Source organism: Choloepus didactylus, chromosome 6 (genome assembly GCF_015220235.1).
Source record: "Choloepus didactylus isolate mChoDid1 chromosome 6, mChoDid1.pri, whole genome shotgun sequence".
Taxonomy (NCBI): Eukaryota; Metazoa; Chordata; class Mammalia; order Pilosa; family Megalonychidae; genus Choloepus; species Choloepus didactylus.
Window position 1 is genome coordinate 116,600,974 of NC_051312.1, and position 27,121 is coordinate 116,628,094.

General features: G+C 37.5%; 1 protein-coding gene across 2 annotated transcripts in view; it reads right to left on the reverse strand.

Annotated features, from left to right (window-relative positions):
• Nucleotides 1–27,121, reverse strand: part of PGR (progesterone receptor) — a 113,119-nt gene that overhangs the window by 79,790 nt on the left and 6,208 nt on the right. The gene's annotated exons all lie outside the window — the stretch shown is intronic.

A 27,121-nucleotide genomic window follows, 5' to 3' on the forward strand; every position in this document is an offset into this window, starting at 1 on the left:
TGTGTACATAATGATGTGCATGGGAGGAAAGAAGAAGAGAAACAAACAAAACTTCCTGGAAACCACTTCTGGTTGCTAAGTCACAAACTCAATACTTTGAAAATTGATAAAGGGAAATACTAAAGCATCTGTTTAGACTATCCAGTATAAACTGTATTCTACTGTTATGAATTGCCTTTTGGAAGAGGGAAAAAAACTTTACAAAAGAATTACAGCTGATAAAATCAGAAGGAATAAAAGAAGTCGGAAATCATCTTTTTGTAATCCTTAATGAAATAATTACCACTTGTGAAGTTTTGGTTAATAGTCTGAAAAGACAATTAAAATACTCTTCTTTCTTCCAAAAAGAGCAATTAGGTAGAAGGTCAAGATCTCATATTAAAGAATGCAAATACTTTTAATATATATTTAAATAGTATTGCTTCCTCAAACCTTATTCTCTCAAACTCACTCAAATACAGACTCACTCTCCAGTCAAGATACTCCACTGCATCCATTCCTTACAAGATCAATAATAACCTTCACCTTGGCATACTATTGCTTAATTCATAATTTTCATATCACTAGATTCATTAATAGCTTTGGATAAATTTGCTGAAACCCATTTTTTTTTAAATATTTTAAAAATTTCTTTAAAGTTTTATCAACTAATCAGGCATCCCTAAACATTTTAGTTTCATTTTGCCCACTTTTGAAATATGAATAAATGAAACCTAACATTCAATAAAATACTCTCCCTTTTTGAACCACTGTGAGGCCACTTTTTCTTTATATGCATTAACCGAAATAACTATTGTAGCAAATTGAATGTAGACGCAGATATTAGAATCCAGCTGCCTTCTAATACGGCAGAAATTAAATGAGTTATACAAATTTAAAAGAATGCCACTCAATTAGTTTTCTCAAAGTTTTTTAGGTTAACATCTAATGAGTTTATCATTACTATTTTTAGACAAAAGAAAACTGAATAATAAGTTTTAAAGTTTCAGTAAGTTATAAAGTTTCTTAATATAAGCTCCAAGGGATTTTGATAAAAGTAAAAGGTGTCAGGAGTGGGAGAGAGATATGGAAATAAAATCTTACTGAGAACACTGTGTGTCAGTACACTAGGAACTTCATTGGTTTATTTCATTCAAAATAGATATTACTTAGGTTTTTCCCCAGGAAAAATGGCTAGTATGGTGAATGAAGTACCTAAGGCTAGAGGATACCTAAAGAGACTTTGGCTAGGGAAAAAAAGGCGGCACAGAATATGTTGACCTGAGAACAAAGTTATGGGCACTGGGCACCACACATGAGCATATGACACCTGTAAAGGGCTGGTGGGGAGAGTTGTACCCCACTGGGAGGGCAGCAGGGGCAGAGGATGCCTCTTCCCCTCTCATCCCGGGATGTTGAACCAGACCATCCCAGGAATCTTGATCTTGTTCAAGTATCAGATGAAATTTACTTCAGTAGAGGTTGGGCATATTTCTAAGCTCTTACATGTTTGAGAATGTATGTTGCCTTCATCCTAGAACAGCAACTCAACTTGACAGAATTCTTACCAATCCTAGCATCCCCCTAAAGGGGAAGTCTAACATCAGCCCAATTTTTATTCCTTAGTAGTAATCTGTAATCAAGGTGGTTTAAATTATTGTGCTTTTCTGATGCAAGATTGTGACTTTTCACATATATGAAAATAGTTAATCCTTTCCTTCATATTTATGCAGTTTATTTTTTCTTCTGGAGTATAGTAACCCTGGATTTATTCAGTTTATTTTGTTTAAACCTCTGCTTTAGCATTATCAAGTGGCTTAAGATTCTATTATTTCATAATAGAGTCACTCCAGCCTAACCTAAAATTGGCTTTGTAACAAACTAGAATTAAATGGATAATTAATCACCATTTTCCTACTTATTATGTAGGTCAAGGCCCCCAAATTTATAAGACCGTACTACCAGATTTTTAGGCCTTTTCTGTTAAATCTCTTACTGAATTACTATTACCGTGTCCTCCCTCAAACACCATGCCTGAATGGTGTGATAGTGGAGTCTGGTAGAACTGGGTTTGACTACTAGTATTACCTCTAACTGCTGGGTGACCTTGAGCAAGTTACTTTCCCTCTGTCTCAGTTCTTTTACCTGCAAAGAGGGCATGGTAGTAATTCCTCAATTGCATTCCTTAGGAGCAACTCCCCATCTACCTTCCACACTTTAACTTTATGGCTTTAGGGGATACAAAGTAGCTTCTCTTCTGCAAAGAGTTGAAGGCCTCTGATCTAGATTAAATATTTTAAATAAACTTAGAACTGGTTTCCTGGGCACCACTTCATTTGGGTCTTCCTCACTGCTCCTAGAGTTAACGTTTTAAAAGACAAAGTGGAGCATGCCATCTCCTGGTAAAGATGGGTTCCCCTCTGCTTAAAGCAGTCCATTATTTTGCATAGGAGACAGCTAAGCAACTCACTGAAATGCAGATTTCTTGGGTACCTCTGTACATTTTTTGATTCAGTGTATCTGGGGTGAAGCTAAGAAATCTTCATTTTAAACCAGTGCCTAAGTGATTCTAAAGCACATGGTTTGAAGACCAAACTGTGAGGAACACTGTCTTGCCAAATATCATCTAAACTTACACGATAGAGGCATGAAATACAAAGGCCTATAAAATTTCATATTGGGGGAAAGAGCAGGAGCTAAATGTTGGGCATATTAGAGTACTCACACTATGATGATTATCAGATAGGCTGATGGGTCTATGAGTCTGGAGTTCAGGGTAGAGATCTGGGCTGGAGACAGAAAACTGGGATATGGATGATTTCTCTAAAACCATGAAAGTGGATTAGATCACCAAGGAAGTAAGTATATAAGCTGAAGGGAAGGGTCTAAATACTGAGTCCTGGGTCCTCCAATGTTAAAAGTTCAAGGAGAAGAAACATGAAAAGGAGCCAGTGAGGAAAATCAAGAGGCAGTGGTATACTGAAAGCCAAGTGAAGAAAGTATTTCAGAAGATGGAGTGATCAACTGTTAAATGCTACCAATAGGTCAAGTAAGACAGGCACTGAAAATTGCCCATCAGATTTAGCAATGTGGAGGTCACTAGAGACCTTTACACGATAAGTTTTGGTGGAGTGATTCGATTAGGTTTAAGAGAGATTGGGAGAAGAAAACTTGCTGGCAGAGTTTTGCTGCAAAGGAGCAGAGAAACGGTTAATAGTCAAAGGGGAGAGTGAAATCAACAGAAATATTTTGGTTTTAATTTAAGATGGGAGAAATAATAGCATGTTTGCTTGTTGACAGGAACAATCAAGTAGAAAGGGGGGGACTATGATTTAAGACGGAGTGGGGAGAATCACTGGAGTGTGCCTTTGAGTGGGCAGGAGTAGATGGGATCTAGTGCATATGGGGAAAGGGTGGCTTGGAAACAGAAGGAAAAGCCCACTGTGTGTCACATGATATGAAAACACATGGTGGTGGTGGTCTGAGGAAGTTTTCTCACAAAATTAGAAGGCAAAGTCATCAGCTGAACGTGAGGATGGGGGAGGAGTTATTGGAAGGCTGAGAAGTGAGGAAAAGGTGTCAGATAGTTGTCTAGAAGCCAGGGAGAATAAATGGACTTTTTTCCAGGAAGTCTAGCCAATTTTGCAAGGTTTCGTTTCTCCTGAAATTCAGCTAGCAAATTTCTACCCTCCCTGATGCCAATCAGTTTTCATTACAAATAATCAGAAAGACAAAGAGACAGCAAAATATAATGAATAAGAGAAGCCTCTATGGGTTCCAATCTCAGCTCTGCCATTTTTCAGCTACCTGCCTGCACAAGTGCTTCATATATTTAGAATGTACCCAGCACTTGGCCAAGTACCTTGCATGTAATACATGTTCAATAAATGCCACTATTATTAGTTAAATATGTTTGCTACCTAACCACTGAAATTCTTTGGAAGACTTCTGGCCAAATTAGAAACTCCTATTTCAGTGTGTTTGATTATGTCTCTAGGAAATTATTTATCTATAATGTACTTACAGTGCTTTCACAACAAAATCAAGTAACAATGAAATCATCCCCCAAACACCTGTTTTCAAAATGCAATCTATATAACAAAGATGTTTTCCAAAAGGTAGTTAATTCCTTTTTCTATTGAAAACATTGTATTTAACTTAAAGGGGGGAGAGTAAGTGTTCCATCTGCTAAATATTCTCTAAGCAGCATACTACTGAGAGTCACTTGTCATCATAGGAAAGGTCAGCAATTTGGAACACATATCATTTTTGGTTTTTTTTTAATTCATTTTTATTGAGATATATTCACATCCATGCATACAATACAGAGCATACATTCAATTGTTTACAGTACCATTATATAGTTGTGCGTTCATCACCAAAATTAATTTTTGACATTTTCATTACCACACACACAAAAATAATAAGAATAAAAATTGAAGTAAAAAAGAACACTGGGTGCCTTTTTTTCTTTTTTTTTTGTTTTTTTCTTTCCCAGTTTTTCTACTCATCCATCCATCAACTAGACAAAGGTGAGTGTGAACCATATGGCTTTCCCAATCACACTGTCACCCCTCATAAGCTACATTTTTATACAATCGTCCTCAAGATTCATGATTTCTCCGCTGTAGTTTGATAGTTTCAGGTATTTACGGCTAGCTATTCCAATTCATTAGAACCTAAAAAGTTCTATATTGTGCGTAACAGTGCCCACCAGAGTGACTTCTTGGCTCCTTCTGGAGTCTCTCTGCCACTGAAGCTTATTTCATTCTTTCACATCCCCCCTTTGGTCAAGATGATGTTCTCCATCCCACGATGCCGGGGCTAGATTCCTCCCTGGAAGTCATATTCCACGTTGCCAGGGAGATTCACTCCCCTGGGTGTCAGATCCCATGTAGGGGGGAGGGCAGTGATTTCACCTGCCAAGTTGGCTTAGCAAGAGAAAGGGGGCCACATCTGAGCCACAAAGAAGCATTCAGGAGGAGGCTCTTTGGCACAATTATAGGGAGGCCTAGCCTCCCTTTTGCAGTGACAGTCTTCCCAAGGGCAAGTCTGTGGTAGAGGGCTTAGCCCATCAAACCACCAGTCCCCTATGTCTGTGAGCACATCAGCAACCATCGAGGTGGGGCAGGCCAATACTCCTGCATTCTCCACCAGCTCCTCAAGGGGGCTCTGCATATTTTTTTCATTTTTTTTTAATTAACCCTTTTTTTAATCAACTATGTAAAAAAATAATAAAAAAATACAATAAAAAAAACATTCCAAACAAACCATAATAAGGGAGTAAGAAAAAGAAAACTAACCTGAGATAACTACTTTACTTCCAACATGTTCCCACTCTACGCCAAGAAAATAACCTAATATAGCAACATTTCTGTGAACTTGTTCCTACTATACCCATCAGAAATTAACAGACAATAGTCATTCCTGGGCGTTCCCAGAACATTAAATTTACCAACGATAGCTTAACCGTTCTTATTGAGTTATCAATCCCCCTTCCTTAATTGCTCTCTATTGCTAGGTCCCCTACATTCTACATTATAACCCATTTGTTTTACATTTTTCAATGTTCACATTAGTGACAGCATATAACATTTTTCTTTTTGTGCCTGGCTTATTTTGCTCAGCATTATGTCTTCAAGGTTCATCCATGTTGTCATACGTTTCACATCATTCCTTCTTACAGTCGCGTAGTATTCCATCATGTGTATATTTATTTATCCACTCATCTGTTGAAGGACATTTGGGTTGTTTCCATCTCTTGGCAATTGTGAATAATGCTGCTGTGAACACTGGCGTGCAGATATCTGTTCGTGTCACTGCTTTCAGATCTTTCGGGAATATACCAAGAAGTGCAATCACTGGATCGAAGGGTAACTCTGTATCTAGTTTTCTAAGGAACTGTCAGACTGACTTCCAGAGTTGCTGAACGATTATACAGTCCCACCAACAATGAATAAGAGTTCCAATTTCTCCACATACTCTCCAGCATTTGTAGTTTCCTGTTTGTTTAATGGCAGCCATTCTAATTGGTATGAGATGGTATCCCATCGTGGTCTTAATTTGCATCTCTTTAATAGCTAGTGAAGCTGAACATTTTTTCATGTGTTTCTTGGCCATCTGTATTTCCTCTTCAGAGAACTGTCTTTTCATATCTTTCGCCCATTTTATAATTGGGCTGTCTGTACTATCATCATTGAGTTGTAGAATTTCTTTATATATGCAAGATATCAGTCTTTTGTCAGATACATGGTTTCCAAAAATTTTTTCCCATTGAGTTGGCTGCCTCTTCACCTTTTTGACAAATTCCTTTGAGGTACAGAAACTTCTAAGCTTGAGGAGTTCCCATTTATCTATTTTTTCTTTTGTTGCTTGTGCTTTGGGTGTAAAGTCTAGGAAGTGGCCACATAATACAAGGTCTTGAAGATGTTTTCCTACATTATCTTCTAGGAGTTTTATGATACTGTCTTTTATATTGAGATCTTTTGATCCACTTTCAGTTAATTTTTGTGTAGGGTGTGAGGTAGGGGTTCTCTTTCATTCCTTTGGATATGGATAGCCAACTCTCCCAGCCCCGTTTGTTGAAAAGATTATTATGTCTATGTCCCAGTTCAGTGGCTTTGGGGGCCTTATCAAAGATCAGTTGGCCATAGATCGGGGGGGTCTATCTCTGAATTCTCAATTCAGTTCCACTGATCAATGTGTCTATGTTTGTGCGAGTACCATGCTGTTTTGAAAACTGTGGCTTTATAATAAGCTTCAAAGTCAGGGAATGTAAGTCCTCCCGCTTTGTTTTTCTTTTTTAGAGCGTTTTTAGCAATTTGAGGCATCTTCCCTTTCCAAATAAATTTGATAACCAGCTTTTCCAAGTCTGCAAAGTAGATTGTTAGAATTTTGATTGGGATTGCATTGAATCTGTAGATGAGTATGTGTAGAACTGACATCTTAATGACATTTAGCCTTCCCATCCATGAACATGGAATATTTTTCCATCTTTTAAGGTCCCTTCTATTTCTTTTAGTAGAGTTATGTAGTTTTCTTTGTATAGGTCTTTTACATCTTTGGTTTACGTTTACTCCTAGGTACTTGATTTTTTTAGTTGCTATTGAAAATGGTATCTTTTTCTTGCGTGTCCCTTCAATTTCTTCATTTCTAGCATACAGAAACATTACTGACTTAAGTGCATTAATCTTGTATCCCACTACTTTGCTAAATTTGTTTATAAGCTCTAGTAGCTGTATCTTCGATTTCTCAAGGTTTTCCAGATATAAGATCATATCATCTGCAAACAATGACAGTTTTACTTCTTCTTTTCCAATTTGGATGCCTTTTATTTCTTTGTCTTGCCGGATTGCCCTGGCTAGCACTGCCAGCACAATGTTGAATAACAGTGACGACAGCGGGCATCTTTGTCTTTTTCCTGATCTTAGAGGGAAGGCTTTCAGTCTCTCAGCATTGAGTACTCAGCTGGCTGTGGGTTTTTCATATATGCTCTTTATCATATTGAGGAAGTTTCCTTCAATTCCTACCTTTTGAAGTGTTTTTATCATAAAGGGATGTTGGAATTTGTTGAATGCTTTTTCAGCATCTATTAAGATGATTATTTGATTTTTCTCTTTTGATTTGTTAATGTGTTGTAACACATTGATTTTATGTTGAACCATCCTTGCATGCCTGGAATGAACCCCACTTGGTCATGGTGTATGAGTTTTTTAATGTGTCTTTGAATTTGATTTGCAAGTATTTTGTTGAGAATTTTTGCATCTATATTCATTAGGGAGATAGGCCTGTAGTTTTCCTTTTTTGTAGCATCTTTGCCTGGTTTTGGTATTAGATTGACATTAGCTTCATAAAACGAGTTAGGTAGTGTTCCATTTTCTTCCATGTTTTGAAAGAGTTTAAGTAAGATTGGTGTCATTTCTTTTTGGAAAGTTTGGTAGCCCCTGTGAAGCCATCTGGCCCTAGGCATTTATTTGTGGGAAGTTTTCTGATGACTGATTGGATCTCTTTGCTTGCGATTGGTTGGTTGAAGTCTTCTATTTCTTCTCTGGTCAGCCTAGGTTGTTCATATGTTTCCAGGAAATTGTCCATTTCCTCTACATTATCCAGTTTGTCGACATACAGTTGTTCATAGTATCCTCTTATAATTTTTTTAATGTCTTCGAGATCCGCAGTAATGTCACCTTTCTCATTCATTATTTTGTTTATATGGGTCTTCTCTCTTTTTGATTTTGTCAGTCCAGCTAGGGGCTTGTCAATCTTGTTGATCTTCTCAAAGAACCAACTTTTGGTGTTATTTATTCTCTCTAATGTTTTTTTTTTGTTCTGTGTCATTTATTTCTGCTTTAATCCTTGTTATTTCTTTTCTTCTTGTTTTAGGATTGGTTTGCTGTTCATTTTCTAGCTTCTTCAGTTGATCCATTAGTTCTTTGATTTTGGCTCTTTCTTCCTTTTTAATGTATGCATTTAGTGCTATAAATTTCCCCCTTAGTACCACTTTTGCTGCAGCCCATAGGTTTTTGTATGTTGTGTTCTCATTTTCATTTGTCTCTGTATATTTAGCAATTTCTCTTGCTATTTCTTCTTTAACCCACTAATTGTTCAGGAGTGTGTTGTTTAACCTCCAGGTATTTGTGAATTTTCTAAGTCTCTGATGATTATTAACTTCTAACTGTATTCCATTGTGGTCAGAGAATGTGCTTTGAATAATTTCAATCTTTTTAAATTTATTGAGGCTTGTTTTATGTCCCAGCATATGATCTGTTCTGGAGAAAGTTCCGTGAGCACTAGAGAAGAATGTGTATCCTGGTGATGTGGGATGTAATGTTCTATATATGTCTGTTAAATCCAATTCATTTATCAGATTGTTTAGGTTTTCAATTTCCTTATTGGTCTTCTGTCTGGTTGATCTATAGGAGAGAGTGATGTGTTGAAGTCTCCCACAATTATTGTGGAAACATCAATTGCTTCCTTTAGTTTTGCCAGTGTTTGTCTCATGTATTTTGTGGCACCTTGATTAGGTGCATAAACATTTATGATTGTTATTTCTTCTTGTTGAATTGACGCTTTTATTAGTTTGTAGTGGCCTTCTTTGTCTCTCATAACATCCTTGCATTTAAAGTCTATTTTATCTGAGATTAATATTGCTACTCTTGCTTTCTTTTGGCTGTAGCTTGCATGAAATATTTTTTCCATCCTTTCACTTTCAATTTCTTTGTGTCCCTGTGTCTATGATGAGTCTCTTGCATGCAACATATTGATGGTTCATATTTTTTGATCCATTCTGCCAATCTATATCTTTTGATTGGGGAGTTTAATCCATTTACATTCAACATTATTACTGTGAAGGCATTTCTCGAATCAGCCATTTTATCCTTTGGCTTATGTTTGTCAGAATTATATTTTCCCTCTCTCTGTTAATGTCCTTTAATGTACCCATACTGAATGTCTTTAGTACTGAACCTTTCTCCATCTCTCTCTCTCCTTTCTTTGTTTCTCTGTCAGTAAGGCTCCCTTTAGTATCTTAAGTAGGGCAGGTCTCTTATTAGCAAATTCTCTCAGCATTTGTTTGTGAAAAATTTAAGCTCTTCCTCAAATCTGAAGGAGAGCTTTGCTGGATAAAGAATTCTTGCTTGGCAATTTTTCTCTCTCAGAATTTTAAGTGTCATGCCACTGCCTTCTTGCCTCCATGATGACTGCTGAGTAGTCACTTCTTAGTCTTATGCTGTTTCCTTTGTATGTGGTGAATAGCTTTTCTCTTGCTGCTTTCAGAACTTGCGGCTTCTCTTCAGTATTTGAGAGTCTGATCAGAATATGTTTTGGAGTTGGTTTATTTGGATTTATTCTATTTGGAGTTCACTGGGCATTTATGATTTGTGTATTTATAGTGTTTAGAAGATTTGGGAAGTTTTCCCCAACAATTTCTTTGAATACTCTTTCTAGACCTTTACCCTGCTCTTCCCCTTCTGGGACACCAATGGGGCTTATATTTGGACATTTTATTTTATCTATCATATCCCTGAGTTACATTTCAATTTTTTCCAGTTTCTTCCCCATTCTTTCTTTTGTTCTTTCATTTTCAGTTCTGTTGTCCTCCAGGTCACTGATTTGTTGTTCTGCTTCCTCTAGTCTTGTACTATGAGTATCCAGTATCTTTTTAATTTGGTCAGCAGTTTCTTTTATTTCCATAAGATCATCTATTTTTTTATTTACTCTTGTAATTTCTTCTTTATGCTCTTCTAGGGTCTTCTTCATGTCCTTTATATCCTGTCCATGCTCTCGTTGTTCATCCTTAGTTCTTTGATTAATTGCTCCAAGTACTGTGTCTCCTCTGATCTTTTGATTTGGGTATTTGGGCTTGGGTTATCCATAGCGTCTGGTTTTTTCATATGCTTTAAATTTTTCTGTTGTTTTTGGCCTCTTGGCATTTGCTTAACTTGATAGGGTTCTTTTCGGATATGCAGACTGTTTAAAGCCTTATCTTTAATTTGTCAAATCTACGGCTTCATAGAATACACTTTTTCTAACCAGCATGTGGTGTCCACGAGCCACCTATTCCCCTCAAGCCAGTTCTCCCCCACTGTGCCTTTGTGGTGAGTGGAGGTATGAGTCTTGTGGGGTCCAATTGGTGCACCAAGGTTGTGTGTGCAGTTGGTGTTGCCCACCCTGCATATGGGGCATGTGTCTGAGCGGTTAGGGAGGAGGCGAGGCTTTAATAATCAAATCTCCCTGGTGTTCCTGGGACATAGGATGACTGTGCTATGTCACAGGTGAGCGCTGTCCCCCAAGGGAGGTTCTGGGCTGCAGGGCTGTGTAAGGGAGTTCCCAGTCTGCTGAAAGGATGGCTGAACGGGGTGTGTTAATTTCCCCCTTTTCACACAGCTCCACCTTCTCAGCTCCACGACAATTAGCTGAGGGTGCGGGAAAGGCTACTGTTCACGCCCGATATTGTGATATGTGCATGTGTTGTTGGAAACACTTCCCATCACACTGTTTGGGGCAGCTCTGGGCTGTTGGTGCTGGCTCCAGGCAGGAGTGTTCCCAGCCCAACAGAAAGATGGCTGTAAGGGGATGCCCCCCTTTTCTTGGGAAGTTGTGGTGTTTAGTGAATTTTCTCAGTCACTGGACTTATTGCTGTGTGTCTCAGAGCTCTCTTAGCTCTGCTCTTGTCTGGGTCCAAATTGCAAGTCTTTGAGGCTTTCTGTAATGGGCTTCTTAAAGTAATTGTTTTAGAAAAAAGAGAAAAAGATAAAAAAAAAAAAAAAAGAAGGGCCCTCCTTGCAGATCTAAGGGGGTATTGAAATGCTAAGAGACAAGGAGATTAGGGCTATTAAGGAACAATCAAGAAAGCAGAGAAACCAGCTGTTCAGACAAAGAAACTCGCCCTCTGGATTTGCATATGAGCCTGACTCTGAGCCCTGCCCTTCTCCGTTCTATGTTCATCAAAACTCCAAAAAGTCTCTGTTTTTACTTTTGGTTTTTTGTTTTTTTTTTTTTTTTTTTTTTGCTGTTTTTGCCAGCCCTATCTCCTCTCTGCCAGGCTGACTGCTCCTGGATTCTCTGGTGTCTGGTCTCAGGATATCTGTGTTTGGAGTTTGGATCAGCTGAGTTTTCAATAAGAGCCACAACTGCAGTTCTCCCTCCTCGTTCCCAGCACTGATGGCCCCTCCTCCCACGGGACTGAGCCTGGCAGGGAGGGGCGCGGGTCCCCTGGCCGCGAGAACTTACAGATTTCGCTGATCTCAGCTGTTCCATGCATTCATGAGTGTTGTATGAAGTATGCCCAAAGTCAAATTGCTCTCTGGTGTCCGGCCCACGCAGTTCCTGGCTTTCTACCTACTGCCTTGGAGGAGTAACTAAAACCTACACCTCACCACTTCACCATCTTGCCCCACCCCCAGGAACACATATCCTTTTATAAAGGGAAATATGTAGCTCTTTAAATTTGACAACTCTTTCCAGGTACTTTGCAATGAGAAAATCACAGTATGCTAATACAAAGATTTTTAAGGTCATGCCTCATCATGTTGCAAAATACTGTTAAAATTCTACTGTATTTTAAGGGTCTTGTGTTAAAAATTAACCACAGTTAAAACTGAAAAGTTTTTTTGCAAGATCTGTATGAACAGCATCACTGCCAGCCTGGATTAAAAAGGACAGAAAACAGACAGATTGAAGGAAAAATCACTTCAAGTATAGAACCATGGTAGCTGAGGTCTGTTCTAGGGACATCTTGCAGAGCTTTGTCCACTTAAGGCTTCAGCTTGTTTGCTGCAATTTTTACCTTGCCTATGAAGGAAGCAATGAATGAATCTTTTTTTTTTTAATGTCACAGCAACAATCCCCTTAGTGTTTTACCCAGGTTTGCCATAAAATATTTTTCACAGTAAAGACAGTTACTATTGAGAATATATCTTCTCTATACATCTTTGCTTTAACTCATCAAAAACATATTTTGTATATTTCATTATTGAAAAATAACCCAGTAATCAGTAAAATCTCATTCATAAATCACCTGGTGATAATATGATAATGTTAACTCAGATGAAATGGAACTATCAAGTGGTTCCCATCCTGCAACCAACTCCTATCCTCAAAAGTGGAGAGGAGAGTGAGGCTTGGCAAAGAAAAGGCAAGCAGTTCTGTGGGGGTTTGAAATTTTATGTACCCCAGAAAAACATGTTCTTAAATCTAACCCATTTCTGTGAGTGTAAACCCACTGTAAGTAGGCCCTTTTGATGAGTTACTGCAGTGTGGGTGTGACCCACCTTATTCAGGATGGGACTTAATCCTATTATTGGAATCCTTTATAAATGGAATGAAAACACACAGACAAAGCCACAGAAGCAAGAAGCTGAAATCAACAAAACATGGAAGAAAAGAGAGAGACCAGTAGATGCCGCCATGTGCCTTGCTGTGTGACAGAGGAGCCCAGGATCACCAGCAGCCATTCTTTCAGAAGAAAGCATCGTCTTGGTGATGCCTTGATTTGGACATTTTCTTGGCCTCAAACTGTAAGCTAATAAATTCCCAATGTTTAAGTGCACTTATTTCATGGTATTTGCTTTAAGCAACCTAGGAAACTAAAATCGATTTTGGTACCAGGAATGAGGTGCCGCTATTGCAAATACTAAAAATGTGGAAATGACTTTGGAATTGGGCAGTGGTGGAGGCTGGAAGAATTGTGAGGTGCTTGACAGAAAAGGCCTAGATTGCTTTGCAGAGTTGGTAGAAATATGGATGCCAAAGGTACTTCCAACGAAGCCTTAGATGGAAATGATGATTATGTTGGGAACTGGAATAAAGGTGAGCCTTGTATTAAAGTGGTAGAGGACTTGGCAAACTTGAGTTCTGATGTTAGATGGAAGGCAGAATTTGAGAGTAATGATGTTAGACATTTAGCTAAGGAGATTTCCAAGCTAAGTGTGGAAAGTACATCCTGGTTTCTTCTTGCAGCTTATAGTAAAATGTGAGAGGAAAGGGATAAGCTGAAAACTGAACACCTGGGTATAAAGAAATGAGGAATTGATGATTTGGAAAACTCTGAGTTTCTGGAATGTGAGTCCCTAGAGAATAGTGCTCCATGTGGGGGTTTAACTGAACATGGAACCAATCAGCCATTTCAGTGCAAGTCAGAATTGGAGGGGTGGTTATCTAGGAAGGATCTATGGAAAGTCACACTGTCTGATGGTTTGGACCCCTGTGTACTACATGCAAAACTGACAAGTTTTTTGCATAATGTGTTTGAATGGAACCACGACCAGCCTGGACTAAAAGGGACAGAGAATGGACAAACAGAAGGAAAAGTCATTTCAAGGGCAGAACTATGGTAGCTGAGGTCTGGATCAAAGATATCTTCTCAGGCCAAGAGAGTGGTCCCACCCATGTGTATTGAAAGGTTGAGTCTGCACTTGGAGAGGGCAGGCCTTCTGCCCTAGTTTTCAGGAAGAGTGCTGACATTCCAATATTTAGAGAGGGTAGAGTCTATTCTCCAGGTACTGGGGAGAGTCTGGCCATCTCCATAATGCTTGAAGAGTGTGGACCTTTCACCTTAGTGTTTGGGGAGAGCATGAGGAATGGTGGGGCTGCCACTTCATCAGGCCCAGAGGACAAACTTCATTCCATAGATGAGTCTCAGATTTTGAAATCTAATGGGAATGTGCCATGCAGGGTTTTGGAATTGTTGGCACTCTTGACCCTTGTTTTCCTTCCAGTGTCTCTCTATGGGAATAGCAATGTTTATCCTTTGCCTGTTCCTCTACTGTATATTAGAAGTAGATAACTTGTTCTCTAGGTTTCACAGCTCCACAGACAGAGGGGAATTGTGCCCCAGGACAGACCACACCTATAACCAATTTTGTAGTTAGTATTATTATTAAAATGAATTAAGGCTTTTAGGATATTGTGATGGAATGAATATATTTTGCATATAGAAAGAACATGTCTTTTGGGGTCCAAAGGGTGAAGTGTAGTAGTGTGAAGCTGTATGTATCCCAGAAAAACATGTTCTTAAATCTAATCCATTCCTGTGAGTGCAAACTCAGTTTAAGTAGGAGCTTTTCATGAGGTAACTTCAGTGAAGTGTGACTCACCTCATTCAGGATAGGACTTAACCCTATTACTGGATTCCTTTAATAAATGGAATGAATACAGAGAGACAAAGCCATAGAAGCAAGAAGCTAAAATCAACAAAACCTAGAAGAGAAGGGAGAGACCAGTAGATCCACATGTACCTTGCCATGTGACAGAGGAACCCAGGTTCATGGCGCCAGTCTTCAGGAAGAACGCATTGCCTTGAGGATGCCTTGATTTAGACATTTTCTCAGCCTCAGTTGTAAGCTAATACAGTCCCATTGTTTAAGTGAACTCATTTCCTTGGCATTTGCTGTCAACAGCCTAGGAAACTAAAATAAGACCCCATCAGTATCAATCTGTACTAGTATCCCCAGTTGGGGGGGGGGACGCTAAACAATTACCAACCAACAGGGAAATTCCTGGACACTTCGTTCAGGAGACCCACATCGTTCTTATTGGTGTTTAAGCTCATGGCTTAAAACCACAGGTGTAGTCAGATAGATGGATTTGGATTGCACAGTGGACTCCCTGAGTCCCTGGCCAACACACTTTGTGCAAGCCTGCCCCAATCATTCCATTAACCTCACAGTAATGCAACCTCAATCACATTATGGCAGGAATTCACTGTAATATACACCAAGATATAAGAAGTTCTTCTTTCATATGTCTAGAAAACCTCCCATGCTGTAATTTCTTCTATCCTTATTTCTTTAACTCTTTATCATTGTGTTCCATGTATCTTCCAAAAGTATTGGCTTAATGCATTTAACTTATTTCAGCCATTTATATTATGGTAGGATGAACAAGAACTTATGTTATCTGTCACTATTATGTAGGAGACCTCAAAAGCAGGCATTTAGACATTTTCCGTTAGGTTAAATGAAATTTGTGAACTACTAGATTAAGTACCACATGACCTTAAGCAATGCTGAAAAAATGGTAGACCTTTGCCTTCAGGTTCTCAGTGCTAAGTTTTAAATGTCTTGTTTACAGTAATGGTTTCAAATCATTATTAGCCAATATCTCCAGCAAAACATGTTATCAGAGCAAGGTTCATCTTTTATGATAATAGATATTGTAAAGTTTTGTTCTACAACTTCCAACAGCTTGTGACACCAACCACAAATACTGCAGTAACTCAATTAAATTCAATTCTGACTCTCCTTGGAGTTAAGCCAGACTCCACAGGTTCAGAGCAATCCTCTACAAGATTGTCCTTCAGGAACCCACAATTCTGACCAATTGGCTACAAATTCAGGGGTTGCCACAACCCCCTCAATTTTGTTAATTCACTAGAATGACTCACAAAATTCACTGAACATGCTATACTTAAACTATTATAGTTTTAGTATAGTAAAAGGATACTATGGAAGCTCATCTAGGCTCTGAATGTCCCAGGTTTATATGTATGGTTTCATTACCTATGCATGATTGATAGAGTCAACGTCTATGTGGCTAAACTTTGAGAAGGTGGGCCAATATTGATACGGCTCAAAGTCCAAACCCCCTTATTACATGGTTGGTCTTTCTGGTGGGGCCAAATCCCACCCTAAGGCTGCAAGTGTAGCTGGCCCCTCCTGATGTCTCGTTAGCATATGAAGTATCAGGCATGGTCTTGGGCCCACCATGAACAACAAAAGATATTCCTATGAGGGGAAAAGCCAAATATTCAGAAGTTCTCTTCCAGGGAAGTGGGGACAAAGGTCAGTCAAAAGTTTCATTATACTACAGGTATATACCCATATTTCAAATTGTCTTCTGGATTTTTTTTTTTTTTTTTTTTTTTTTTTAATTTCTTGACAAATCTAATTACATTGCCTAGTGTTGAGCTTTAAATATGGCCAATGAGTAGTAGCTTTTACTAGAGGTAAGAGAAAGCTCTTCATTTTTCTTCTTGATCACCTGTGCTTAAATTATTGGTATTATCTTCAATCTGTGGTTTCTTCAACTGCAAAACTTTGCCATACCCCAAATGTGACTTAAGGAGTGAGGCCATACTTCTCAATGCTTCTGCACCATGGAGCTCAGGCTCTTCCCTTGGAGGACCTTGCACTTCATGAGTGCATTGAGAAAGCATGCTAGTACAGATACCATGGACCCACTTCTGATTTTTGAAAAAGAGTAAGTATAAACAGAAATTATGATATTTTCTCCACACACCTCAATGCACAACTCCTTGTTCCAGGTTCCAGCATACAGTCCCCTAATTCATATTACATGTTTGTACAGAGAAGTTCAGTTTTCTATACTTTCCTTCATTCCAAAGTGGGCTTTGTGGGATTGCATAAAGAAACATTCATTAAGTGCTCTGCTTAACAAAAGATCACCATTCGGACTCGGCCATTAGCAACAAAAACATTGCCAGAATCTTTGAAATCATAAGCTTGTTGTAAAAATATTTTTTGATCTAATGCTTAGAGAGAATTCATACTTTCTGATTCCCAACCACCCACCTCCGCCCCATCATTAAACACCAGAGTTAGTGGCTCCATATCCTGTTTCCACAATTAGTTCTTACTGCTCTAAAAAAATATTTCTAGATTGCATTTTTAAAATGTGTTTTTATGTCTGTCTCCCTAAATTAGGAACATGGCTTATTCATTTCTGATTCTCAGCATCTAACACAAATCCTGGCACATTCAATACATTTTATACACACGCACACCCACACATACACACACGAGTAAATGAACAAGGGAATAAGTAAACTGACAGACCAGAAAGTCTCAATTCTCAATTACGTTGACTATGAAAGATAGTATGATTTCAATATCTCAGTGAGTATATTATGTAGAATATAATAATATACACTTTAAAATAAAACTACATCTCCTAAGTCTGTAGCAGCTTTCTAGGTGTTCTCTTTGATTCAAATGCATCTAATCTCTGTTCGAATCCACTTTGTATGGTGGCCTGAGGCTAATCCTCTTTAAGTACTTCTCCCAGCATCACTCCTTTACTTAATAATATAATCATGTACTTCCTACTTCTTTAGGTCAAAATTACTCCATCTACGTTTTCTGCCCCAAGTTCTTTTGTGTAGCGTTTATAACTGCTCAACTTGGCTCCAGTCTTCCTAATGTATCCATTCTTCTCTGACACCTTCCTTGCTCAGATCCTCAGTGCACCATCCCCAGCTTGTTTTCATGGCCTCTTAGTTTCCCTGCCTCAATTCTTCCTATACTCTGCTCAGAAATCTTTAGGGGTTTTTCACTATTTACTGAAATAAATGCAAGCACATTTTTTCATTCTACATTTCTTTTACCTCAACTTAACAATAATTCTCACTATTCCTTGATAGCAAAGCTTCCTAACTTTTTTGGGGGAGCAGGGAATCACCCTTTAAATCTGATGAAAGTGATATTCACTCACCTCAGAAAAAGAAACAATAATTTTTATATATAATAACAGGGTATGCTTTGATCCCTGACTCTGTTCCATGCTTTAGCCAATTTGTACTTGTGCTCATTCTGTACTATTTGCTTATAATAGCCATTATCATAACTCTTGCTATCAGTATCTCATGCATTCTCAGAAACCCATCTAATGTTAACTCTTTATTTAATTGTGATCTTTTTTCCTTGAAATCCAAACACATTCAGTTTATATTACCTATATTGTACTTAACTCATAGGGTTGTATTATCTCTGTGGTGGAGTTAAAAACTCCATGATAGAGTAGGTATTATGACTTACTCAGCTTTTGGATCACTATACAGAACCTAGCATAGTATAAGAGTTTATTAACATAGAAAGAATAAATAGTAATAGATGTTTAATAAACATTTATTGCAATTTTCAGGGCTGTGCACAATCTCAGGCCTTTGCGTCAAATGTGTTTCAGAATTCACACTTGTTTGCATTTTAGAAAGATGATACAAAACAACATCCCATAATGAAACACATAATATTTATGCAGCAAACTGTATGAATATTCATCCAGATGATAAAATTTCCTCATGTGAGTTCAGGTCAGGTTTTGCTGCCAAATGAATTCAGGTCAGGTCAGGTATTAGCGACAAATGACTACAACAAAACTTTCTGTTAGCAGAACTTTTTGGATATTGAGATTGCAAGTGAGGAATTTGGGGCTTAAGTCTGTACTTGACTCTCTCTAGCCGGGCTCGGTTCTTTTATCCATGATGCAAGATGGCCTCAAGCTCTTCTCCTCTATTTTTCCATTATCAGTGTCATTCTTTACTGGTCTTTCAACTTCCTGGGGTACCTGCAGATCAAAAGTGGTGCATGATAGCCATTAGACAGCACTAGTTGAGCAGAGGCTAGGTGAGACTAGGCTGAGCCAGCACGAGCTAAGTCAGGCACCAGGTTGATGTGTAATAGCCAGCTTCCCCAGTACATGCTTGCTTAAAGAATGAATGAATCAATACCAAACATATCATCAGTAAGTGGAAGTCCCTCATTATCCCAACTCTAAACAACTTGGTGTATATGTTTTTCCAGATTGTTTTCTATACATAATAACAAGTATCTCATTGCTATTATCTAAAATAGATCATTGCTTCTTTATCACAAAACCATATATTTTGGGTACTTTTTCACATTTGTAATATAGTGAACTAGCTTACTCTTTCCAAAGGTCTTTGAATATTCCATTATCAGGGTGTACCATATTTATTAATCTCACTAATAGACCTCTAAGTTGTTTTCAGTTCCCTATATTACAAGTAATGCAGTAGTAAAAACTGTCTTAGGGATATCTCTACACATTCGTTTTTCTGAGGACCAGTTTATAAAAGTAGAATAGTTGGGTCAAAGTAATGTGTACTTTTAATAAATAATGCCAAATTGCCCCATTCCCTCAAATGGCTATTATTCAAGGCTTTACCAATCTGATTGATGGAACATACTTCCTTATTTTAATAAGCAATAATTATTAGTAAGTTGTACATTTCTAATACTTCTATAGACTGAATTTTATATATCATCTGCATTTTTTTTTGCTTATTTTTCTTCTTGCTGCTTTTCTTTTTCCTGGTGGTTTGTAAGAATACTATATTTTTAGGGTTGCAAATAAGTTTTTCTAGTTCCTATAAACCACCTTTTCTAACTATTGGAGGACAAAATAAATAATCGTTACCAGTGCTGCCTATCATTTCAGTATGATACTTAATTTCTGAGTCTGTGCTTCCTCACTGTGACAGTTTGGATATATTATGTCCCCCACAAAATCATGATCTTTTAACGCAGTCTTGTTGGGTGGAACCCCTTGACTGTGTGTTTCCATGGAGATGTGACTCATCCAACTGTGGGTGATACCTTTGATTAAATTATTTCCATGGAGGTGTGGACCCCGCCCATTCAGGGTGGGTCTTGATTGGTTCATTGGACTACTTAAGAGTACTTAAGAGCTGACAAAGACGCTTGCTGATGCTTGGAGGTGCTTGGAGATGAAGACAGAAGGAAGTTTGGAGATGCTAAGCTGACAGATGAACCAGAGTTTGTCCTGGAGAAGCTAAGAGAGGACCCCCAGATGCTTACAGAGAAACGCCCTGGGAGAAAGCAGCAAGGACACACAGGAGTTGAGAGAGAGGAGCTGAAATACAACCTGGGACCAGCAGACGGCAGCCATGTGCCTTCTCAGCTGACAGAGGTGTTCCGGATGCCATCGACCATTCTTCAGTGAGGGTATACTCTTATTGATGCCTTAGTTTAGACACTTTTATGACCTTAGGACTGGAAATTTGTAACTTAATAAATCTCCTTTATAAAAGCCAATCAATTTCTGGTATTTTGCAAAACGGCAGCATTAGCAAATGAACACTCACCTTTAAAATGGGAATGACAGCAATGTAGTTATTTTAGGTTATTTGTTTTTTTCTTATTCCTTTGTTTTGGTTTTGTTTGAAATACTATTTTCTTTATTGTTTGTTTTTTTGATAAAGTTAAAAAAATGGGAATGATAAATTCTACTTTAAGATTGCTGGGAAGAATAGAGAAAATAAACAAAACATTTAGCACGGTCTCTGTTACATATAGGCAGTCAGTAATGAGAGTTATTGTTACTTTCTTCCTTGATCTACTTACAGCACCCCAAATCTATACCACACAATTTAATCAGGTACTAAATTGTAGTGTTGTCTGTTGATCAGTCACTTCTACATGCACTGAAAGCTCCTTGGAATCCAGAACTTTATCTTTTTCTTTAGAGACAGGATTCAGTAGGGGTTAAGAGCATGATCTGTAGGGCCAGACTTCTTGGAGTTGAGTTATGCTGTCCAGCTTACTAACTATATAATGAGAAAAAGTAGAACCTGCCTCTTCATATCATTGTGAGGGTTAAATGAGTTATTAAGTGTAATGGATTAGAAGAGTGCCCAAATTTAGTAAACACTCAATAAATGATAATGATTTTTTACTTTAGTTTTTTTATCTACTACAAATGTGAAAGCATAGATTTCAGCTCATGATTCATACTCATGACTTGTTTATTCACTCTCACAAGTAAATCACTTTGTCATAAAAGAGTAAATATTGAAAGCATTTTTTTCTTCCTGAAGAGACAGTGATTAATACTGAGTACTATGCTTTAAGAAAAAAAATCACAAGTCCTTAAAAAGTTATATAAGGTACATAATATAAGAGGCTGAGGCAGTAACTGTGAATGACATGAAAAACCTGAGTTGATAAAATTCTATAAAATCAAGCATGAAAATTTGTTTTAGGAAACAAAAGGAAAACATAATAGGTTATTAAAATATCCCTGCATTATAAAAGGAAGCATAACTGTTTATCAGGAGGGAAAATTTTTTTCCTACTAATTTATATGAAGTATTCATTATATAGTTTATTATATGAGGGCCACCCAGCAAAATGAAAAATATTGTGTTCATCTGCCCTTCTACAAATTGAGTAGATAGATACACAAGATCGACCAAATATGTGACTTTCCAGTACTCTAACTGAATAAGGATGGGGCGTAAAAACCAAGGGGATAAATGACTACTGTGACTATTTTGGGGTCTCTGTCTTAAGTAACATTTATTTCAATCAGTCCTTTAAAGAATTTACTGATGAAGTACTACAACAGCTCAGCAACAAAAGACAAACAATCCAATTTAAAAATGTACAGAAGACTTGAACAGACATTTCTCCAAAGAAATATTCATATAGCCAATAACTGCATGAAAAGATGTTCAACATTATTAGTTCTTAGGGAAATGCAAACAAAAACCACGACATACCATTTCATGGCCCTTAGAATGCCTATTTAAAAAATGAAAAATAACTGTTGCTGAGGACTTGGGGAAATTGGAACCCTTGTGCATTGCCAGTAACAATGTAAAATGTTGCCACTATGGAAAACAGTCTGGCAGTTCCTCAAAAAGTTAAACACAGAATTAGGATTTGACCTGACAATTCCACCATGTGCCGGTTTGTATATATTTTATGTCCCCCAGAAAAAGCCATATTCTGTGATGCAATCTTGGGGGGGCAGATTGATTAATTTTTTTGATTAGGGTGTCACTTCTTGACTGGATGGTTCCATGGAGATGACTCACCCAATTGTGGGTAATGCCTTTGATTAGATTATTTTCATGGAGATATGGACCCCACCCATTCAGGGTGGGTCTTGATTTAATCACTGGAGTCCTATATAAGACCTAAGATGGAGCTTGGAGCTACAGCTTAGAGAGACATTTTGGAGATGGCAGTTGAAAGCAGACTTTTGCTAACGCTTCAAAGATGCTAGCCCAGAGTTTGCTTCGGAGAAGCTAAGAGAGGACAAAATGCCCCAAAAGCAACATTTTGAAGAACGCACAAAAGCTCTGAGAGAGGAGTTGAAATACAACCTGGGATCAGCAGACGCCAGCCAGATGCCTTCCCAGTGAACAGAGGTTTTCTGTATGCCATTGGCCTTCCTTCGCTGAAGGTATACTTGTGTTGATGCCTTAATATGGACATTTTCATTGCCTTCAGACTGTAAATTCGTAACCAACTAAACCCCCTTTATAAAAGCCAATCCATTTCTGGTATTTTGCATAATGGCAGCACTAGCAAACCAGAACACACCCCTAGGTATACACCTAAAAAAAAATGAAAGCAAGGACTCAAACACATATTGTACACCTGTATTCATAAAGGCATTATTCACAATAGCCAACAAGTGGAAGCAACTGAAGTGTCCATCAACAGATGATGGATAAACAAAAAGTGGTGTATACACACAATGGAATAGTATTCAGCCATAAAAAGGAATGAAGTTCTGATATATGCCACAACATGGATGAACTTTGAAAACAGTATGCTAAGTGAAATAAGCCAGACACAAAAGAACAAATATTTTATGATTCCACTTACATGAAATATCTAGAATAATCAAATTCACAGAGACCAAATGGGTAGAGTTCCTATTATGAATGATGAAAAGCTTTTGATAATGGATGGTGTTGATGGTAGCGCAACATTGTAAATGTAACTAATGCCACTGAACTGTACACTTAAAAAGGGTTAAATTGATAAATTTTATGATATACATATATATAACAACAATAATTTTTTTAGAAGTTTCTAATGAAAGATTCCCTGGAGTTATTTTGTTTTTCTAACAAAAGAGGGAGCTATAACTCAAATGTGATTTTTCAAGTGATATTATTTTAGAGCATTGAGCAGTTTTACTTGAAATGTTGACCAAATGGACATCCTATCTTTGCACAGATAACAAAAAGGTGCCAGCAGATAAGACAGAACCAAGAAACGGTATAGGATGTGCTCAAGTACTTGAATAAACACTTGATTGAAATCCAAGGGTTTCCTGTCATAAACAGTGGTATATGAGTTTCTCAGCTGCTAAAACAAATACCATACAATAGTTTGGCTTACACAACAGGAATTTATCAGCTTATAGTTTTGAGGCTAAGAAAAGTCAAAATTGAGGTTTCAGGAAGGCAGTGCTTTCTCCACAAAGAATGTGGCATTCTGGAGCTGGCTGCCAGTGATCCTTGGGTCCTTGGCTTTTCTGTCACATGGCATCTTCTCCTTTCTCTTCTGGTTTCAGTGACTTCCAGCTTCTGGCTGTTCCCTGTGGCTTCTCTCTTTTATGTCCAATTTCCTTTGCTTACAAGGACTTCAGCCATATTGGAGTAAGACCCATTCTCATTCGGTTTGGGCACACCTTAACTAATAGCATCTTCAATGGTCCTATTTATAAATGGGTTTACACTCACAGGCCCAGAGGTTGGACCTGAACATGCCTTCTGTGGGGGACATGATTCAATCCCCAACAAGTGGTATTTAAAAAATATGTTGGCTGAGAATCCTTTGTCAAATAAAAACCTTAAGTGGAAGTGTAAACCAAATAAACAAAAAAGCAGAGCTGCTTTGCAGAGCTGAAGAAAGAACAGGACTGAGGACTTAAGGAGTAGAATTTCAAAAAAATTCCTTTGTATGAGATCATGGTTGTTTGCCTGGAAAATCATAAGGTAATTATTATTTGTCTGTTCCAATATAAAAATATCTGGAGAGACAGCATAGCATAGCAGTTTCAAATATAGATGTTAGAGCTACAGTGAGTTTGGATTTTAGCCCAATAATCACTAGTAACTCTGTGTACCTATTTTTAAAACACAGATAATAATACCTTCACCTCATACAAGGATTACATGAATTAGTGCAGTGAACACTTAGAACAAGATAGTCAACATTATTTGTTTGTTAAATAAATAAGCCTCTTACACAACATCTGATTTTGAGTTAAAGATACTGAAGGGCCCATCAGAATAAGTCTGCAAAACAAACGAAAATCCTTCTAGATTTGTCTAACTGAAAACTATGGTGCATCATCTACGGTTTTGGCTTGCTTCATATCAAAGTATTATATTCACTAAGTGTACCATAGGTTTTTTTTGTTTTGCTTTACTTTCTTCCTACTTTTGTGCATGTCAAAGACATGCACCACATACACATTCATATTTGTAGTGCTAGTACCCAGCAACTTTTAAATGTAGTGTCAATAAATGTATTGGAGTTAATAGATTAATGAATTAAATCATGTCAGTAGCACAAAGGAAGCTAATGATCTAGTTCATTTTGAACTGTATCAAAATATTTAAATATATTCTGGAAAAGAGGAACAAGGTATGTACCCTAGGAGGCAAGTGCAAAAAAAAAAAAAAAAAAAAAGCTTATTGAAGTAATGATGTAATAGCAATGACTTAAGAGGATTTCCATGCTATGTAGCATTATGCTGTAGTTAATACAACTATATACATACAGAGCTTCAAGTCATTGTTGCATGAAAAAAATAAGATGAAGAATGATACATAAATTATGTTATGTGATACCATTTATGTATTAATACACCCAAAGTAATGTAACACACACGTATGCACACATACATGCACACACATAAAAACTGAGCTAGAGGTATTAGAATGGTAGGGAGGGTACCAGATTAGAAGTGTTGATCCAAAAGGACTTTAGTTTTATTGGTAGTATTTTAATTTTTTTACAGGAGAAAATATTCTTTTATTACTCAAGTAATGAAAGTACAACAATTCAAATGCTAAATATTAGCATTAGCACATATCTCATGATACCACTACCTCCCACTCTGATTCTTACAAATTGTATTGAGATGCAAGTTTTGAAGGCGCATTAAAAATATGGGAACCCCAAACAACCAAATATTGAACAGATGACATCACATGCTATCTTTTTAACAATTTTTTTTTTTTAACAGCAAAGCCGAGGCTTTCTTCAATGGGTCACAATGTAGAATTGTACTTCAAACCAGCTTATTACACATGCTAAATATTAACTGAAAGATCTAAGTTTCAGAAGAAATTGATATGAGTTGAACTGAAGTCCAGAGAATTGTTAAAAATGTTTATTTTTAGGGTAACAGAAGAACTGCCATAAGGTAGACTCTACTGAAGGGTAAATTAAACTAAATAGGATTATCGGCAAAATATCTTCTCAAAAGCCCAAATATGTTAAGCAGATAAATTATAGTGGATGAGACTGTTAGATAAATTTGTGGAATACAAAAGATGGAGCTCTAAAGACAAGAAAAATAATTCATGAAATTGCCAATGAAAATTTTAATGTTCAATATTTCCCTTTGGAAGCCAAACAAGAAGCATCCTAAAAATGAAGTTTTCATTTTCAGCCTGTGACACCAACTATACTCAACTTTTAAAAGAAATACATTGCTTATAAAAATATATCCTTTCTGTCCAGTTCCCTATGTGGTCTAATGACGATGATGTGTTCTTAATTCTGACAGGCTTTCCCCCTCAGCCCCAGATTCCCAGCATTTGGCTTTGACAGAAGACAGAGAGGTTGTCCAAGCATAGTATAAACTAAATCACTAAAAAATCTGCAATTAATTATATACATTTTAATCAGTAGAATGTCCCTTTCCCTCTCTATCTTATAAATTCCACTAGGGCAGCAGCTGTTCTGGTCTGTCTTGTTTACTGCTTTTTCACCAGCAGTTACCATAGGGCCTGGCACTCAGCTGGTGATCAATAAGTATTTGGTTAAGTAATTCATGAATAAAATGGATGGTACAATTATAATACAATGAAAAATCTATCAATGCCTAACTAGCATGGTGTATTCTAAATAATACGTTTCAACCATATTACAATATTTGTTCAACCATACTACATCAAATATATTCACTACAAATGCTGTCACAGTGTGAAATATCCAAAGAATAAGTGCTCGGCATCATCATTTATGATTACTGTTTCATCTACCAAATGGGTGTTTACTGAATGTCTGGTATGTTCCCAGCACTGAGCTAGTTACAATGCATACCAAGGAAAACCAATGAGATATGGTCCTTCCCTTTTTAGTATCGGGTCACTAGCCTGCATTTGTACGACTGGCAGGTCATTATTGCTCACACCTTGAAATGTGTCAGGGCAATTCCTGATACCTGACTCCATCTCAGTTTACTTAAGTCCTATAAGTCTTAGTAAAGGAGTACAACTGGCTATTCCACCAACTGCTTTTTTGGCCAATTCATATTTTTAGTTTAAACAGTTTAAATAGCTTGAGATAATTTCTCTCTACCCCCTCACCCCACCCTCCTCTACCTCTTCTCTCTTCTTTCTCATACCAAAGGAAACCCAAATTTCCTCGATGCCTTTATCTTTTCCAACTCCTAACTTGGAGGAGAGGTAGGGAAAATAGTTAGTTCCAGAGTTACTGTGTTTCCATGTATAATTATAAACACCAATTAATCACCACTTAAAATCCAATGTTTCTGATTGTTAAGCTACATACAAAAAATTATACCTAGCTCACTGTCTCCTACCAGAAGTTTTTTCTAACTAAACCTTACATAGTTCTGGGTACTGCCTTCTTGCATGGTTCCCGGGACAAATGAAAATCACTGTCTTATGCTATGCCTCATCTCATACACCTTATCCCATTACCAACTTCTGGCCCTGAATTTCTTATCTTCTTCCTTTGCTACTTTTGCAAACTCTATTTTGTGGGTAAACACTCCTCACACTTTCTCAGTGTTTTCTACCTTTTCTCTCTTCTGTCTCAGACCAAGGGAAGCCCATTTGTCCTGGGTGAGTTCTTTGTAGGCT